This window comes from Rhododendron vialii, chromosome 11a (assembly GCF_030253575.1).
Source record: "Rhododendron vialii isolate Sample 1 chromosome 11a, ASM3025357v1".
In the NCBI taxonomy this organism is placed as follows: domain Eukaryota; kingdom Viridiplantae; phylum Streptophyta; class Magnoliopsida; order Ericales; family Ericaceae; genus Rhododendron; species Rhododendron vialii.
This window is the reverse complement of record NC_080567.1, coordinates 4592949-4613107: the sequence shown is the minus strand read 5'-3', so window position 1 is coordinate 4613107 and position 20159 is coordinate 4592949. Positions and strand designations below refer to the sequence as shown.

General features: G+C 38.9%; 1 long non-coding RNA gene across 1 annotated transcript; it reads left to right on the top strand.

The window, feature by feature from the left end:
• Positions 1-10818: 10818 nt before the first annotated feature.
• LOC131308172 (uncharacterized) lies at positions 10819-11073 on the top strand. The gene is made up of 2 exons (XR_009194358.1): positions 10819-10876; positions 10956-11073. It is a non-coding gene; the product is annotated as an uncharacterized LOC131308172 (long non-coding RNA).
• The last annotated feature ends 9086 nt before the right edge of the window (positions 11074-20159 follow it).

The following is a 20159-nucleotide window of genomic DNA, read 5'->3' as shown; positions in this document are numbered from 1 at the left end:
TGACAGACTTGGCTATTGCTGCTCAAACATTCAACTTGGCCGGATCAAAACACCTCTTGATCAATGAGTTCTTGGATATCACGTGGGCCTAATGGTGGGCAGGGTGACTGAGTTTCTAAAGGTTCGAGGAGTCCTTGTTCGACAAGGGTAGCCAAGGCTTGAGATGGGGATGAGTTAAGATTTCGGTGGTGGCGGAGTGCATGACGTTTGGGATTTCTTGAAGTGGGGTTCTGGTGAGCAGGGGTGTGTTGGGATGGATTTAGTGGAAACATGGCACTGCTAGCATTGATGACAACGGTATGGTTGGGAAGGCTTCTTTTTGGTTGGGTGATTTTTCCCTCGACTTGTTCCATATGTTGAGGCTGCAGGTTCAACATTGTTCTTCCTTGTCTTTTCTTGGCAAAATGAATTTCCGCTTGTACTGCTTTCTCTGTCCATCTACTAGGGGGAGGTGGAGGTGGAGCTTGTGGAGAACTTCTTTGCAAACTGTGAACAATGGTGGCTAGGGCAGCCACTAATTCAACCAATGCATTAACTTTAGCGGCCAGAGCTTCAATCTTCTTGTCAGCCATCGCAGTCACGTCTTAGACCAAACCCAAAATTTAGGAGAAGCAAAAACCCGATTACACTCAAGCGGAGATATCCAAAATTAATTATCTATGCAATGCACACATCAGACACACTTATTGCCCTTAATATGCAAATCTAGTATGATGGGGTGGCTAAACCAAATGATACTCGATGTTGACATGTGATCATGCAATGTGCTATGAGAAGAAATGAGGGTGATGGACTCCTCTTTTGGTTTAGTCCCTTGCATGGTTAGAGAAAGGCGAACAAAATAATATACATAGCACCATAGTTACTTGTACAGATTATGGATGAGTCATGCATAGCAATTTGTGTTGATGCATGAGTTTATCGGATAACATGGATAGCCAACAATTTTTGATATGGATGATTTTTAAGACTCGTTGCTTATAAATACTGCATGCCACTTAAAATCCTACTTCCAAGACAATCCACACAATAAAATAGACCGAAAAAGCTAAGCAGATGACTACAACGGAGAGTAGACTCAGAGTCCACCACTGTGCTAGCGGCTATTTGAATGTTCCACCTTACATAATTTTTGGTTTTAAGAAAAACTTGTTGTTTGAGGATTTGATCATCATTAGCCATTTTCACTAAGAAAAGTTTCAAAAGTTTTTCTCTTTTTCAATTCTTGGTTAGGGAAGATTCATTCACTCCAAACAATGCTAACGTGATTTTCTACAAGCTTCAGGTTATTCTTTCAGCAAGTGTCTATCAAAACTCATTTTTACCAAAGCACATCGGGGTTGGTCTTTCATAAACTCATTCAACAAGTTTTTCCTCTTTTTTCTTTCTCAGAACATGATTGATGTAACTAGGATCCACATGATTACTTACTAGCACATTGATAAACTCCTAAATCTTACCGGCTTGTTGCAGTAAGCATACTCAAAATTTTGAATGTTAAAAGATGGGTTGCTAGGCCGATATGGAAATATGAATCAAAGTCCTAAACTTGTCATGTTGAATCATCCATTTGAATATTGCCACTTCTATCAATAATATCATCAATTTTGCATGCCATCACCTACTCTTCAACTTTACACTTCTCCTTTCTCTTGGCCTTTCAAAGCAGCGATTGCTAGAGCAACCTCAATTTAATTTCCAGCGGTCGACTTACGCTACTGCCATTGTTTGATGTTGCTTTATAGAAATCTATGCTTCATGTTGCTTCAAGTGAAGTAGGAGTAGGAAGTAAGCAGTGGTGCTTTCAACTTACCAAAAACACACTTGCAGGCAATGCTATGCCTCAGTGCTCAACTATAAAGACTTAGAAATAGGGCTCTTAGTTCAAGCCCCAACCCTTCTGCACAGAAAGCGATGTTACAATAACATATACAAGGTGTGAGGAAGAACTTCTAGAAAAGATGCAAGTAGATTCCTAACCTGTGGGATCTTGTCTTATTTTGATAGGTTTTATGGCTTTCTAACACATGTAAGGTTTGGGTAGTCTCAAGGGTGCTCTGTTGTCAAAGGGCACCAGTCCTCTCATCAGCCCATCATAGGCAACAATTGGGTGATCCCCTCTTTGATATGCCACTAGGTACAAGTGACTATGGAGTTTGCCGAAACCCCTAACATAGCCTGTGACATGCCAGTTTATTAGGTGAACTCAACGAGGTTGCCAGTTTGATGCATATGATAAAAGAACTAAATAAAGCAAATATTAATTTTATGTTGAATTTTTTGGTTATGGCTCTCAAGTTCCCCAGCGGAGTCGCCAAAAACTATATACACCTCCCAAGCGGGGCATTGCCATATAGATGATCCTCTTCTGTTTAATTCCACTTCATAAACCAAGATCGTGGATATTCCCATGGCGAGGAACATCTTCACACGATAGCAGTTATCATCAAAATAGAGTCGCCACCTAGTTTATAAAAACTAGAAAAAAATAGATAGAGATTCCGGGTACGAGAGCCAAAAGTAGAGTAAGGGGAAGGTGTTAGGCACTCCTCTTTGCCCAGTTGTAAGACTAGCCCATAATCATTTAGAATACGATTAATGTATAGAGATATCCCCGAACAGACACAATTGATGGCTGAACACATACTATCTAGGAAACACGTGGTAGATGAGACAAGTCGTATTGCTGATGAGGACGGTGGTTGGCTGAAGGAACAGATGACATAAAGAGGTCACATGAAGGATCCGTTTGTTTGGCTAGGAGATGACCAAACAGAGGGAGATCCTGTAAAATGATGACCCTAAGCAATAAGGCGGAATGAGTATTCCAGAAGAGAAAAGACATCTTGTAGGAAGGGGAACCGAATATCCAATCAAGATAAATAAGGAAGCAACACTAATTTGGGAGGGGCTCCATAAGGAGAAGAATCCCTACGAGTATCGGATCGCAGCTGATTGGGAGAGAGGATCCTCGGAAGGCTAGGTCTTTTGTATGAGACAGGAGACCAAGGGCAACAAGGGTGCTTGGAAATTAAGCAAATATGTGCCTATATAAACAGGTTAGCCTAAGGGCAAAATGTACGCAATACACTGCATTCATACTTTGAGGATCCCCGGAAGGCTAGGTTTCCTATATGAGGCAAGAGACCTAGGGCAACAAGGGTGCTTGGAAAGCAAGCAAACATGTGCCTATATAAACAATGTTAGCCTAAGGGCAAAACGTACGCAATACACTGCATTCATACTTTCATACTGATAATTAGGGTTTTCAACAAGTATGAGATACTAACTTAGGCATCGAAGGGCCTTTGCCACAAGAGGCAAAGGTGAGCTCACCCTTTGTCTGTTTTGCAGATTAGGATTTCGACAAGAAATTAGGGTTCCGAGCAGAAGGCCTACGGTATCTGTCGCGTTACTCTAGCAGCTAAAAGCACCATTAGATTTTTCCCACCTACAATTAATACATGCTTTATTTAATTCTAAACACAGAACCTGTTTTTATCCTTTAAGGAGTTAATGGTGAGCTAGACAGTAATTAAAGCATGCATAAAAAATAAGTTGAAAACAAACAGGCTGTCCTAGAGAATGGATCCCACAGTCGGTGAATGGATGTCACGGCCGAGGGATCCTTCTGGACTGATATACCGGCCGTGGGAACGATGTCCCAGCCGGTGTTCTTCCTCACACCAGAATACGAACAATTAATCAAAAATTCAAGATACTTATGATTAAAATACAGAGACTAAGAGTAATTCAAACCATAGGCCCTTGGGTCTCACCACCTTAATCCTTCAGTGCACAATTGCTTGGGATTGAGGGTGATTGATTGTCCTTCTTCTCGAAACCCTAGGGTTAGAGTTTGTACTTCGGGTTTGATTGCTCGGATTACGGCTGCCTTCAGGATGTTAGGGCTTTTGTAGAGGGAGTATGAGGGAGTATTTCTGCGGGGTTTCGTGGTTGACAAGGGTGAATTATGTTCTGAATTTTGGAACCCTAAGGCCCCTTTATATAGGCATGGGGTGACTCACTCCAACCAATCACAATGCACGAATTAATGGGAAGTATATGATCACAAGATTTCTTCTTAAAATCTCCTTTCATAGCCCTAAAGAATTGAAAAATGCCTGCTAGGGTTTTGAGCATCAGATCAAACGATTGACAAAACATTCCAGAATCTGGAAAAAGGACGATCTGGTGGCCAAGGAATGGTTCTCGCGGGTGAGAGATCAATCTCTTAGGGAGATTTTCAAACAACATGTTTCACAAGTGAAAGAATGATGTGGAGGCCGAGAGATCAATCTTGCGGCCGATAGATGTATTTTCCTAGGATGCTGTATTTCTGTCTGAGAGGTTATTTGGCTCTGAATTAGGTCCTCTAAGTGTCTAAAAGTACTCACCAGAAGTCCATGGGTTTACGAGAAATGAGTCAGCAATCACATGTATCCATTCATCATCGGGATGGTCCCCAAGGTGGGACTTGAAATAATCGTTAGGCCAAATTGGGGTGTCTACAATTGCCCCCAAGGCTAGATTCAGGCATATTCCACTTGCTAGATTCAGGCACATTCCACTTGCTCGGGAGTGTCCCCAAGGCTAGATTCCACATGCTTGGGCTGCCCCAAAGGCTAATCTTGATTATTTTCCACATGCTTGGGAGTGCCTCCAAGGCTAGTTTTGACTATATGCCATAAGACTTGTTAAATGCTTTGGGTAAAATTTGTTGCCCGTTATTGCCTTTGGAGATTTTCATCACCTCTTTCAACTTGGTGTTTTTAAGGAAAGTTCCATTGCCTCCATTGATGAAGTGATCCACACGTACACTTTAGGAGATTCTCATTGCCTCCTTTGGCAATTTCATCTTGTCAGGGAGATTTCCATCACCTCCATTGCTGGGAGTGCCTTCCGGAGGCTGAACAGTTTCTAGCGACACACAAATGTCTTCTGGTGGCTAAATGCTTTCTGCAAGCTGGCAACACAAACGCTTTCTGAAAGCTAGCAACATAAGCACCTTCTGTAGGGCTTTAGCAACACAAATGCCCTTTTTTTTGTGTGGAGGATTTTAGCCACACAAATGCCTTCTGAAGGACTTCAACAACACAGATGCCTTTTGAAGGGCTGAAGTGTGCACTAGGTTATTGTAAGCTTTATGCAGGTGTTTTTTTTTTTCTTGTTGGCTATTGACTCAGAACTGTATAAATGTTCACTCAATGCATTAAGTGGAAGCTGCAGGATTGTTTCGCTGGCCTAGAAGTGGCGAGGCTGCTTAGCTTCAAGATGTGAGCTCGGGTAGCTAAAGTAAGCCCTGCACTATTGAAATGGAACCTGCTGAGCGCGAGGCTGTGCACATGGTAAGGCCTAAATGTAGAGTTGCTTGGAGTTCTACAATAAGCTAGACAAGGTTGCGAATATGACGAGGCATGTGCACGGGGCTGCTGAAGAGCGAATGCGAGGCTTCTAAGTTATGATGGCATAGCTGCTGACATGGAAATTGAAGCGTGAAGTAAGTATCTATGGAGATGCAAGTGTGAAGCCACTTAAGATGCAAGCTCGGAACTGCTGACATGGTACTAATTGTAGAGTTTGCTCAAAGCCACTTAAGGTGCATTCATCAGACATGTCTATCACCCTTAATATGCAAACTGCCCCCCGTATGATATGGTGGCTCAACCAAATGAGGGTGATAAACTCCACTTTTGGTTTTGTCCCCTGCATGGTTAGAGTAAGGCAAACAAAATGATAAACATAGCGCCACAGCTACTTGCACAGATTATGGATGAGTCATGTATAGCAAATCGTGTGCATGCATGAGTTCATCAGATACCATAGACAGCCAGCAATTTTTGATATAGATGATTCTTAAGACTCGTTGCTTACAAATTCTGCATGCCACTTAAGATCCTACTTCCAAGCCAATCCACACTAAAAATAGACCGAAAAAGCTGAGTAAATGACCACAATAGAGAGTAGACTCGGAGTCGACTGTTATGCTAGTAGCTATCTGAATGTCCCACCTTACACAACTTTTGGTTTCAAGAAAAACATGTCATTTGAAGATATCATCAGGCAAAATGTTTTGAACGTTTTCTCTCTTTCGATTCTTGGTTATGAAAGATTCCTTCACTCCAAGCAATGTTAACACGACCTTTTACTAGCTTCGAATTACTCTTTCAGCAAGTGTCTATCAAAACTTATTTTTACCAAAGCACATTGGCGTTGGTCTTTCAGAAACTCATTCAACAAGGTTTTTCTTTTTTCCTCCTTCTCAGAACATGATTGAGGTAATTGGATTCCACATGATTATCTGCAAGCACATTGATAAACTCTTATATCTTACCTGCTCGTTGCAGTAAGCATGCTCAAAATTTTGAATTTAAAAGATGGGTTGCTAGGCCGATTTGGAAATAGGAATCAAAGTCCTAAACTTGTCATGTTGAATCATCCATTGAAAAATAAGTAGTGCAATCCTCATTTGAATAGTTTAAAAAGAAATACTCAATAGGAAAAACATCATGCAATGAATGTGGAATTAGCCACGGGTTGATAATCCTTTTATACTATTTGCTAGGGCCATGACCACCATACTTTGAGAACCCTAGTCCATGTGTTAAACCACTTTGGGTGATATGGTTTGCAACCATGACACATATGCATATTGAATTTGAACTTTTGGAAAGAAATAGAAGCCCCCTGTTTAGGCAATGGATGCTTGATCCTACTTCAACTGTGCATGACAACAATTTAATTGCCTCTAGCATATGAATAATGAACATGAATGCAATGCTTCTCTTGTTGCTCGGCGAAGGTTTTGGCATGCTCTTGACGATGTTGTAGGACAGCATTCCATAGAAATGTTTGAAGCATTAGTGACTTTCGAAGATATGGCACCCTTTAAGCTAGACTATGCTCCTCGAAGGCCAAGTATGTTGGCAGAGAATGATGGTGAGGCAGCCTGGGCTAATATAAAAAGCTTGTCCAACTTATGGCTTCATGCTTGTTTCCTTTGCTTTACTCCACCTAGATGCTCATGCCGAGGATAGATGAATTCTACCAGAAATCAATTTGCTACTAATAGCAATACTCTGGCTTGGAATAAGAACATCTCATATTTGGACTTAGCCCATTTATGTAATCAAGAGACAACTACTCATCACAGAATGTTAAGGTCAAGAGATTAATGCAAATGCCCAAACCAAATCATAGGGTGATGCAAACAAATCCACAATGCATTCTGAACATCTCAACTTTTGCGTATTCAAGCCAATGCTTCTCCGATAACGACTTATTGCCCACAAAGCTTCCTACTAGCCAGGTGATTTTGAGAGACCGCAATACTCTAGCGGCACCATTGAAAAAAAATTTGTTTGGCCAAGGGACAATCTAGCTACACTCATGAAATGGGAAACTCTCTGCGAAGGTTTGCAAATAATAACTGTGCTTCATTTTTATTGTGTCAAGAATGCTCAGGATAAAATCAACTTTGAAAACTTTTCCTTGAGGATTTCAAAATCATATCATTTCATCTATATGTTCCACCCTCGCGTCATTCAATCATCAAAGGACACAAAACTATTTTGCAAACTCATGCCCTTAGTCAATTAGGTGAGTTTGTTGCTTCAAGTTTGATTTGGTTGACTTGAGTTAGATTGATAATCACTTACTGAGACCCACATAAGAGGTTGGATACTTTCAAGAGAAATGCATAAAGGGGGACATAGTCATGCCCCTTGTCTCACGTAACTCTCCATGTTGTGTGATTTGCCAAGATGATGCATACTCCAGGATTCTTGCCCTTCGTGTTAAGTCCCACGTTGGTGATGCCCCTAGTGTCTAGGACCTTGCTACTAAGTCGTGTTCCCCAGTCTGAGAGGACTTTGTTATGGACCATAATGTAGGCTAAAGTTGTTGGTTTGACAAAGAAAGGGATATAATGGCTCAAACCTAACTTCTACTTATGCTTAGGTTCAAAAAGCTAGCGGCCATCTCATCACTTTTATTATCTTTGTCCCTGCCTTCATTTTGTATGAAAGAATTGTTTCCTCAAAAAGGCCCATTTGCCTACTTGTTTGGATTGGAAGAGATGTTTTCTTCAAAATGCCCCTCACATGGCGGGCTGCTTATCCTTAATTTGATTTTGCTTTCATCCCTCTTTTCATTATTATTTTTTCCCTTTTACCCTGTTGTGGGGGATAGCTATCTAGAAGGCTTTTTCAAAAGAATTATCCAGAGGCTAAACGTGGCTAGCAAGGGAGTAAATGTTTGGTTAGAGAAATGAATGCCTTTCTTCATCTTGAAACACAAGACAAAGCGGCAAGGATCCTAACCAAGAGATTAGGGGCTTCAATGTTTAACCAAGTGGATTTTCTTTGATTGGGGATAAGCCTTTCAGACACATAGTGGATGCATGGAGACAAGGCTGATTTCTCATCTTTTCTTTGTTCATGCCCTAACTTTTGCCTAGACTGCCCTTGCGGGTTTTCAATCTAGCGAGCTCATCATTTTTTCCTCTTCATTTTTCCTCTCTTTTCTTCTTTCTCCTCTTTCATACTCTTCATCTTCAACAGCATGTTTTGCTTATGAGTGATCTCTGTGTGGGTGCAGAAATGTTTCAACTCATTCTCTACTCAACAGACACTACAACAAAATACACAATTCCCGACTAAAATTTCCCGACTAAACAATGTTTAGTCGGAAAATATAAGCAAATCACCGACTAAATAATTTGTAGTCGGTAAAATATAAAACAATTGCCGACTAAATTATTTTGGTCGGCCAAAACATATATTTTTCCGACTAAAGATAAATTTAGTCGTTAAATATCATTTTTCGAATTTGATAGAATAGAAAATTAAGTCCAACTAAACAAATTTAGTCGGTAATTTCTTTTTTGCCGACTAAAGTGGAATTTAGTCGTGAAATATTATTTATTTGAATTTAATAAAATACAAAATTAATTCCGACTAAAAAAATTTAGTCGGTAATTTCTTTTTTTGCCGACTAAAGTGGAATTTAGTCGTGAACTATTATTTATTTGAATTTAATAAAATACAAAATTAATTCCGACTAAAAGAATTTAGTCGGTAATTTCTTTGTTTGCCGACTAAAGTGGAATTTAGTCGTGAAATATTATTTATTTGAATTTAATAAAATAAAAAATTAATTCCGACTAAACAAATTTAGTCGGTAATGTCTTTTTTGGCCGACTAAAGTGAAATTTAGTCGTGAAATATGATTTTTTGAATTTCAAAAAAAAGAAAATTAATTCCGACTAAACAAATTTTGGTTGGTAATTGCTTTTTTTGCCGACTAAATTTAAATTTAGTCGGAAAATATCATTTTTCGAATTTAATAAAAAAGAAAACGAAATTACATTTTCTGACCAAATATATTTAAGTAGGGTAATATAATTTAATCCGAATTAAAAAATTAAATACATTTCCCAACTAATAGATTTAGTCATGGAATATCAACTTTTTCCCCTTTTTAAAAATTTCAAAGAAAGAAAATATTTGTTCCAACGACATTAATCACGATGCAACCTTTTCGGTCACTACCACTCATTTTTTCCAACGACATTAATCCGAATTAAAAAATCAAATACATTTCCCAACTAATAGATTTAGCCACACGATTGCAAGACAATCATGACAATCGAGACCGTTGATTTTGTTGCACTTCTTGAATTATTTATTCTCAAAAATTTGCAACTTGGTCAGATTTAGAAAACCCTTTATCAAGACATGAACTCATTAGAAAAATAGGATTTTCCTTTCGATCAATTGTCCAACGAAAAGTTATCAACTATAATCTCGGTAAGAAAGATACAACCCGTAAAAAATTAAAGATATATTGTTTTGATCGGGTCAAAAGACCTCAAGTGGGGCTCGGGTGGTGTGCAATAAGACTTTAGTTTTTTAGATAACATAATAATAATAATAGAATGAAAACAAAAGCAACGGGAAAAAAAAACCAAAAAAACTTGCCTTTGCAAATGGTCAAGATGAGTCCGATGACTCAAACCCATGTGGTTTTGGTTGGGGCATCAAAGCTTTGCCACCGTACCCAAGCATGAGTTTGTGTCAGCTTGTTCACATATATCATATATATCACCTCTAAGTTTATATAAGTAAACTTTTAATATCTGATTAAGTATGTAAGGATGAGCAATTTACTTCATTCTTGGCATGAATGATCTAACCTCTCTCACGTAAAAGTTAGACGGTTTTGATTTTGAAAAAATAACTCAGACGTCCATCAAATGGTGCATTATAGCGCTTTAATGCCTTTGGGAGCACCGAATATGTTTCGATCATATGGTTTTTGACATTCGATTATCACCTATTCAGGGGAGAATGATAAATTTGATAAGACATTAAATCGTAACGGTTTAGATCAAATATTTGAAAAAATGAGTCTGCAATTACCTTTTAAATCTATACATTAAACTTACTTGGTTCTAAACCAAGGTATTCTACTATAGTCTAATGGACTCTAACCACACGATCATGACAAATTTATGACGATCCATACCGTTCATTTTGTTGTTATTGGTGTTTTAGTCATTCTCACTATCTTTTTGGTCTATCGGATTTTGGAAGTCCCTTTATCGGGACGTAGATTCATTAATAGAAAATGTTATTATGTACGATCAAGTATATAACGATAACCAATTTACTTCAATTTTAGCACGTACGATAGAATCTCTCTCACATAAAGGATAGACAGATCCGATTTTCAAAAAAAAGCTCAGGCGGCCCTCGAGTGATGCTTATAGGACTTTACGAGAATTTTTTGTTATTTGGTGCATGGATCATGGTGTGACTGATGCCCTATTTCGAAGGAGCTCACGAGGGATCCCGTTATTGTCGCCACCGGTCAGGTTAGGGCTCATCTAGTAATCTGGATTTTCCTTTGATACGTCACAGAATTTATTCTTCCTTTTTCTTGTTTCTTCAAAGAGGTACACTGAAGCACCTAGGACGAAGCACCACGAACAAAGTTCCAAGGACAAAGCAGACGCCACCACTGAAGCCACTCCTTTTCTCCCCGACTCCGATCTCTCGCTCTTTCATAAGGTCAGTGTTCCAATTCCAGCCCTTCTTTGGGTCAAGTGTCTCAATTTGTATTCGAAGCACTTGGCTTGGTTCGAGTACAAATAGGATGCGAAATTTGAACTTTGTTGCTGGAAAATGAATTTTGAGTTGCTGAAATTGTGATTAAGTGCTGAAAATGTAGTTTTAAGATTAAAAAAACCCAGTGTAAGTGTTCGAATTAGGTGCTGAGAGCTGGTATGTGCTGAGATTGAGATACAGATGCTGAAATTACGTTCTTGAATGCAGAAACTAAGAGTTGTGCATAAATTGAAATTTTAAGTTGGATTTTGTGTTTTAAATTGAAATTTTAAGTTGGATTTTGTGTTTTAAGTGGTGGAACAATAAAATTAAGAGCCTTAGCTTGACTATTGTGTTACAAAGGGGATTGTGTGTTTGGTTTTGGTGATACCGAGTGATATAAAGATATCTTGGTGCTTTATAGTTCACAGAATCTTTGTGCATTAAAATCTCTGTTGTGTACATGAATCTCATTTAGAAGAACACCCAATGTTTTGGATGGCTAGTTAAAATGGGCAGGGTCAAATATGCAGGAAAGAGTCGAAAGACCAAATTTCTTAGTTACTCTATTACTTTTACTGCTTTTATGCTAATTTTTTTGGTCCTATTTTCGTATGTAAAATTTGGTCCTAGGAAATTAAGTTGGTTGTTTGATCTGAAGTTTTGGGATCCAGGAGGATTCTCTTTCGGAAAAATATCATTTCAGGTTGGTAGGTGCAACGTGTTTGATAAAATTTCTGACCCATATGTGGTGATTCACATGTTCAGCTTCCTATCCATATTGTGTCAAGTTCTTCCACTTCTCATCATATTTGGTGCACCTTTTTCATTAGACTTAGTTTTGCAACTATTGATTTGCCTCCAAGTCTTTGGCAACCAAAATATTGTGGTTATGCAATCTGGTTTTGAAAATGACCCACAAGAGGAAAGGGGTTTAATATACGAGAATGTTGAATTGAGGCTTACAAATTACCCATGCGAAGTGTTTGATAAAACTGCTCATCCATATTGGATGACTCAAATTGAGATTGATTTTCTTATTGATGGTGTTAGGTTTGTATGGGTTGTGTTTGATAAAATGCTTGATCCATATGGTGTGACTCAGATTGCAAAACTTGCATAACATCCATGTGTATCTACTGTAGAAATTGAAAGATTAGTTATCAACCAAATATTCTCCAAATTTTAAAAGAACAAGCTGTTCTACAGAAAAACAGGGCAGCCAAACATGTTTTAGTAGAAAATCCATAACTAATTCATTTCAACTCCAAAAATGTTGAAACCAGCTTTCAAAGTTGCGAAACGTAAAGTATTATTCTCAGTAAAAATATCAAGTTCATAAATTAATAGGATAGTTCCCAGAAATCAAAAGAAGATGGCTTTGCCCAGATTTCGAAACATGTGTATCAGTCCATATTCCAAAAAGCATAACTAATTCTGTGTTGACAGAAATACAGCATCATAGGAAATAGACTTTTAGACAGAAATACAGCATCATAGGAAATACAGATGGCTTTTGGTGAGTACTTTTAGCCACTTAGAAGACCCAATTAAGAGCCAAATAGACTTTTAGATAGAAATACAACATCATAGGAAAATACATCTGTCGGCCGCAAGATTGATCTCACGTCCTCCACTTCATTCTTTAACCCGTGAAACATGTTGTTTGAAAATCTCCCCGAGAGATCGATTCCTCGCCCTCAATCCAAAGCAATCAAGCAACTGAGGGATCAAGGTGGTGAGGCCCAGGCGCCTATGGTTTGAATCACTTTATGTTTCTGTACTTTAATCGTAGTATTTTGATTTCTTGATTAATCGTTTGTTCTGGTGTGAGGAAGAACGCCGGCTGGGGCATCGTTCCCACGGCTGGTATATCAATCCAGTGGGATTCCACGGTCGTGACATCCATTCACCGGCCGTTGAATCCATCTATTGGGACAGTCCATCTTTCCTGTTTATTTTGATACATGTACTGTTTAGCGATCTGGCTCACCTTACTAATTGTTAAAGGGTAATAATCAGATTATGTGTTTAGAATTAAATAAAGCAAATACTAATTGTATGTCAAATGATTATGGGATAGTCTCACGACTGGGCAAAGAGGGGTGCCTAACACCTTCCCCTTATTGTACTTTTGGCTCCCATATCCAGAATCTCTATCTGTTTTTCCTAGTTTTTATAAACTAGGTGGCGACTCTATTTTGATGATAACCGTTATCGTGTGGAGATGTTCCTAGCCATTGAAATGTCCACGGTTCCGGTTTATGAAGTGGAATCAAACAAAAAGGATATCTGTATGGCAATGCCCCATTTGGGAGGTGTCTACAATTTTTGGCGACTCTACTAGGGACTTGAGAGCCATAACCAGAAAGTTCAACATAGGATTAATGCTTGCTTTATTTAATTCTTATATCATATGCATCAAGCGGGCAACCTCGTTGAGTTCACCTAATATCCTGGCATGTCAGGGGCTATGTTAGGAGTTCCAACAAACTCCAAAGTCACTTGTACCTAGTGGTATATCCAAAAGGGGATCACCTGATTGCCGCCTGTGATGGGCTGGTGAGAAGACTGGTGCCCTTTGACAATGGAGCACCTTTGAGACTACCCAAACCTTACATGTGCTAGAAAGCCATAGAACTTATCAAAATAGGGCAAGAACCTGCAAGCTAGGAATCTACTTGTATATAACTTTGAAGTTCTTCCTCACACCTTGTATAAATTTTTATTGTAATATTTCTTTCTGTGCAGAAGGGTAGGGATTTTCAGCCCAAATCCTAACCCTATACAGCAAAGTACTGACTTGCAAGTATTCTATTTTTAAGCAGGCACGATAGGTAGTTCAAGGAAGCAACCACATACAGTTTTATACTCTTACAACACCCGAAGCCCCAAACAAAAGTCTTTGCAGCCATCCCGCCTGTCATCCTCGCCTGTCAAAACACCCCCATCGCAAAGGTCTCAATCACTTTTTGGGTCTTCGCGGTCATCCTCTTAGCAAACCCGATCATCTACCAATCCTTGAGTTTCACCAAGCTCCTATCCCACTCTCATTTCAAAAATGTCAGACAACGACGCCATCATTGTCGAGCTCCAAGCTCAAATTGCCACTTTGCTAACCGAGAAAGTAGCAAGAGATGCTGAAGACAAGGAGGATGAGGAGGAAGACGAGAATCCTCACAAAGTGGTACTGGCGGAAAATCCTAAATTAGCCAAGCAAGTCAAAGAGATCAAGCATGCTCTGGCCCATTCATAAGGGGATCAAATTCTAGACTTTGAAGGACTCTGCCTTTTCCCAGACTCTCGACTGCCCAAAAAGTTCAAGATGTCAAACATCGAGAAGTTAAATGGGACTGGTAACCCTACTAGCCATGTTCGCCATGTTATCAACACCCTGAAGCTGATGGGCTTGAGTGATGAGCTCATCGATCAATTGTTTCAAGATGCCTTCGGCAGTCTAATAGCGTAGGAAAGACTTTACTATGCTCGAATACTAGCTAAGAAACCTAAGCCTGCTCTGAAGCACTAAATGAACCGAATGATTTTGAACTTTCTGAACGAATGCTTTGAGCCACAATGATTCTGAACGAGTTGAAACCTATGGAGGTAAGGGTTTTATGTAGGGTGAATTTGTGGAGGAAAAACGCTGAGTTTTCGATGTGGGACTGCGGAAAAATACGGTAAACATCAATCCCAAGGTGGCAGAACACAAAAGGACGCCGTGACATCACATCAAGGCCGGCCTAGCCTTCGTGGAAAGCTGGCCTGGCCACAGCTCATGCTTATGGGTTTCGGGTAGGCCTCCTGTGCTCCAGGCCCGTTCCGGGTCCGTTTCGATGCTTTCCGGACTGATTTTTGGGGAAAAACAACGACTATTCTGGCTAAAAACAGAACTTTTGTGGGCTATAAATGATTTTTTTTATGGATTAAAAGGCTCAACATTTTTGAAAAGAATATTTTAAAATGAAACGTAACACAATTTAAAAGAACGTTTGGAACTTGATAGAAAACACTTTGAAAGAAACAACAAAAGGCTATCTCCGAATATCAATGCATCAAGATCACTTCTCTAGGATAATCATAATCAAAAGCAACATTCTCATCATTGCGTGACTGCTTGGCGGGAGGCCTAAGCGTTACGGACTACCAAATGAGGTGTCTACAAACGTATGACCCAAAGGGTGAGGTCACAAAGAGATTCGTGGTTTGCCACAACGAATTGGATTTAGAATTTTCCATCCGTGTGAAAAAAAGCAGAGAACATCATATAATAAAGACAAACTTTATTATGTCGGAATAATAAAGTTGGGTACAAGAAAGAGTAAAAACTCGAACTACTTGATGAAGTAATTGAGTTGGGTACAAGAAAAGTAAAATAGATGCTTCGCTGAGAAGATTTTAGTTTAAGCCCTGGGCTTTGAGGTGTTGTACCCCTTTTTCTCCTTCGGATCTTTTATTTATAGCCGAAATCCCACACCAGCCGAGCCCTGGAAATCAACTGCCTCCTTCGAACTGGACAAGTGTCCCATGCACGTTGCAGCAGTTCATGGCCGTTAATTGAGATCATGGGTAGCAGTTGGTGGAAAACCAATTGGACGTGGTTTATGAGAATAAGCTTGCCACTTTCTTTTCTAATTAAACCCCATATTGGTTTCCACTTTGGAGGGATATTCCAACTGCATGTTAGCTATATTGGTGGCCCACTCCCATCTTTGTAGCAATAAACTGAACATGCTCGAGTCATTTCCAGTATTTTCATATGTGCACATCTCTGAATAAATCACCATGAAGAAAAAGTATTCGGCGTATCTCGCACCACTTGAATTTTAATTAATCGGGCCTTGTTTCAAGTCACAAAATTAACGTGGCCCATTAATTTTTAGCCCAAGAAACTCATAAAAATCGGCCCGATTTAATTAAGAATTTAATTAAATGGCCCTCCAGCGCTAGTTCAAGGTTTGGTGCCAAAAACAGATGTTAACACCTCCACAACCAACATATCGATACCGAAGGGCATAGCAAAGTTTCAGATGCAAGGGTATAGATATGTCCATAACCAAGGTATCAATACCAACAGCTTTCGAGCAGCGATTTTTCAGATTTTGATAGAGCTCACTAAGGCATGAACGGGACGATCAAGCACGAATTTAAGCACCAAATCAACACATAAACACATAATAGGAGTGAGAATTCCCTACCTCAAAGATCAAAGGCCGAAATAAAAAATTCCAACCGAGCCCTAGCTCCAAAAGCTTTAATCAACCGAAATACACCACTCCAAGCTTAACCCACTGAGATACAAATGGATGATCACGAATAGAAGGTGGGTTGGAGGTTGATCTTCATGGGTTTTGAGTTCTTAGGTGATATTTTGTGGATGGAGAGAGAGAGAGAAAGAGAGAGAAATGTGAGAGTGGAGAGAGAGAGAAGAGTTGGGTCTTTTTATTCCCTACACTCACACACAACTATTTATATTAGCACCAAGACAAATCAAACTTACACCCCTCCACTAACAATCTTATCACATTAACCTCAAATCACATAACCACATCATATTTCACATTTTTCTCAAATTCCAGCATTTATATAACCTTTAATTAATTAAAATTATATACGGATCTCTACATGGTTAATCATAAAAGAATTAACGAAAAACCTAAACAAAAGATCATTAGAAGTAAATAGTACGAACTGCTTTTTATCACAAATTAATTTAGATCAAACACACATATTCACTACAAGAAAAATTACATTGGGTGACGAACGAAAATCATCACAAATTGCATGTTTTTTGTCACAAATAATATAGGTGACGAAAAAAAATTTGTCAACTAAAAGTTGTCGAGGATTCCTACCTTCGTCACCTATGGTGCCTTTTGATGACGAAATATTTTGTCACCAAAAAGTGAATAATTGGTGACGAATTTTTTTTCCTTGCTTATCGTGGTTTTTGGCGATGAAAAAATTCGTCACCGATGGGTCACATCGGTGACGAAAATTTTCATCACCAATATAAGAAATTGGTGACGAAATTTTTCGTTGCAAAAACCATTTTCATATGGAAAAAAAATCCTTCTTTCTTGCTCCTGTTAGGTTTCGAACCCAAGTCCCTTGAGTTTTTCACGCAAGTTCTGACAAACCACAGCACACACACTTTTCAATTAATATTTGAAATATCTAACATATAACACAAACTTTTTGTAACAACTCCGATTTTTCGTTCAATAAAAATCTCGTTGTTATTTGAAATTCCTTAATTTCTCTTAATTGCTCGTTGATTTTCTTATTTGATTTCCTTGTGGTTTGTATTTAAGCAATCGATCGCCTTATCATCGTATTTCTCGACTAGAAACCCTAATTGCACTTTAGCCCTCAAAGATCGTTTCTTGACTATTAAGTCCGACTTAGCAAGCCTAGTTAGCTTCTAACCGGCTTGATGGAGTAACCAAACTAGGAAGTCACCTAGTTACTTTCCCTAACCAAAGATGGACCGTTTTGCCCATCTTGAACCTCTTGAACCTTTTGAACCCTAGACTAGAAATGGTTTAATTATTTTTCTTTTATTGTTTTAGTTTTATTCTTTATCCATTGGACGATAAATGTTAGGGGAACTATTATCCATTGGATAATAGAAACCCATTTCTTTATATTAAAAGGATTTTGAAAGATTTGAACAAGTACTTTGATCTTTTAAAGAAATGACATTTGAAAAGTACTTTTGATTATTTTTTCTAATAAAAGTACCCAAGTAACTTTGGACCATTGGACAATAACCATTAGGGTAATCTTTACCCATTGGACAAAAGCCTTTTCTTTATTTTATTTGGTAAGTACATATATATATATATATATATATATATATATATATATATATATATCACATGTGTATTTTCAAAAAGGACATGTAGTCTTTTCCAAAAACTTAGTTTAGTATTTAAAGTACCCGTACTTTATTATCCCTTGGATAATAACCGTTAGGGATTCTATTAACCATTGGGTAATAGGCTCATCTTTCAAACAAGGTACTTATCCCATTAAACTAATATTTTGTTAAGATTCCCGGGAGTACAAAAGTACATTATTTTATTAATTAAGTACGGTACCTTTTGTATTGGTTTAAAGGGTGAATCTTGACCCTTAAAGACTAAACTGCCCTTTTGTACAAAAGTACCTATTGTTTATTTGTATTCTTACATGTTTGTACATACTTATACATATATATATAGCTAGGACATGAGAGAGAGAGAGAGGAGAGAGGAGAGAGGAGAGAGAGAGAGCCATGAGAGAGGAGAGAGACAGAGGCCGAAAGAGAGAAAGAGGGAGAGGGAGAGAGAGAGAAGGAAGAAGAAGAAAGATGGGACTTGTACTTGGTGATTCTTCATCTTTTCAAACTTGGAAGATGTATATCTTCCATATCTACCACCATTGTCCTCCTTTGTACCAATTCCAATTGTTTAAACCATGAATCTTGTACCCATGTCTCCCCCTTTCCAACATATCTTCCAAAGATCATATCCAAGGACCAAAGTAGCCATGCAAGCCTACCATTTAGCCATTGATCTTCCAACCAAGCCTTAACTTCACCCATCAAGCTTTCAATCAAGCTTGACAAGTGAAAGAAATCAAAGATGTAGAGAGAGAGAGAGAGATTCGGTTGAGAGAGGGAGAGGAGAAGCCCTTGCCTATAAATAGAAGCTCATTCCAAGCTTAAACTCACACCTTCAACCAGTGCTCCAACTTCTCTCTAGAAATTCCAAAAGTTCTTGCTTTCCAAGTTCTAGTTTTCTTGTGTTCTTGAGTGTTCTTGAGAGAAACCACCAAACCACCTCCCAAAACCACCGTTAGATCTTTTAAAGTAGCTTAGTTAGTTAGAAAGTTGTTTCTAGGAAAAGAAAGTACAACTCTTTTCCTTTCGAAGCAAAATCGACGCCGTTACGCCGTCGAAATCCAAAACCGACGACCGAATCTTCTTAGCCGACTACTACCACCAAGAAACAAGGTAGGATTTCCTTAACTTCCATCCCGGTAGAAATTCCTTATCCCTATTCCTAAGTATAACGTAGTTTTGTATCATAACCCTAAAATAAGTTCATTTGAAAGTAACTTTGATCATTAAGATTATGTAGATAAGGTTATCTTTGTTTAAGAATGTATGAGATGCATGATGTTGTTATTATTCAAGCATGTTATGTGATCAAGAGTTGGATAATATTGTTGTATTCATTTTGGAAATTTATAAATGCTTGTTTATGTGGAAAGTCCTACACCACGGAGTCTATGCATGATAAACGTGACACGAGAAACAAGATAGTAGAGACATGGCACCTAGGGTGTGTTAACAAAGATAAAAATGTGTATCCGAGGGAGGAAATATTTTGGAAACTACATAATGACCGGTTTTAGGTGCATTATGTGAGTTATGTGTGTGTATGCCAATGGGAACCTGGCGCGGCGGAACCATTGTGAGGATACTCGGGAAACCGGCGCGGCGGAACCGAGGTTGGGTGTGTGCTTGGTTATCCGCGGTATGGAGCCAATGCGGTTGTGTGCCAATGGGAACCCGGCGCGGCGGAACCATTGTGAGGATACTCGGGAAACCGGCGCGGCGGAACCGAGGTTGGGTGAGTTAAAAAGGAGTTTTTGGGTAAAAAGGAAAGTGAAGTAAAAACATGGTCTACGATGAGTCTAAGTAATGAACACAACGTTAGTCAAGTAAGGATTGTGGATTTGAATACTTGTTTGAACTATATGCATGATCTAAAGTAGAATTGTTGTTATGATCTTTCATCATAAGTTAAGGGTTAGAGGGTTTGGATAGTTCTATTGAGCGTTATGGCTCACGGCGTTGCCTTTTTGGTGACCCTGGCCTATTATATTGGTGGCGACGCTAGTATAATATGTCAGACTTCATAGACGAACAGGGTGAACTTTACACCTTGGAAGCCTTCGGAGCAGAGGAGCTAGCTGTGATGGAAGAACAAGCGGAGCTGTAGTTAGGAGCCTTAGTTTCCTTCCGTTTGTAATAAAAGTACTCCTTTTATGTTTTGATGT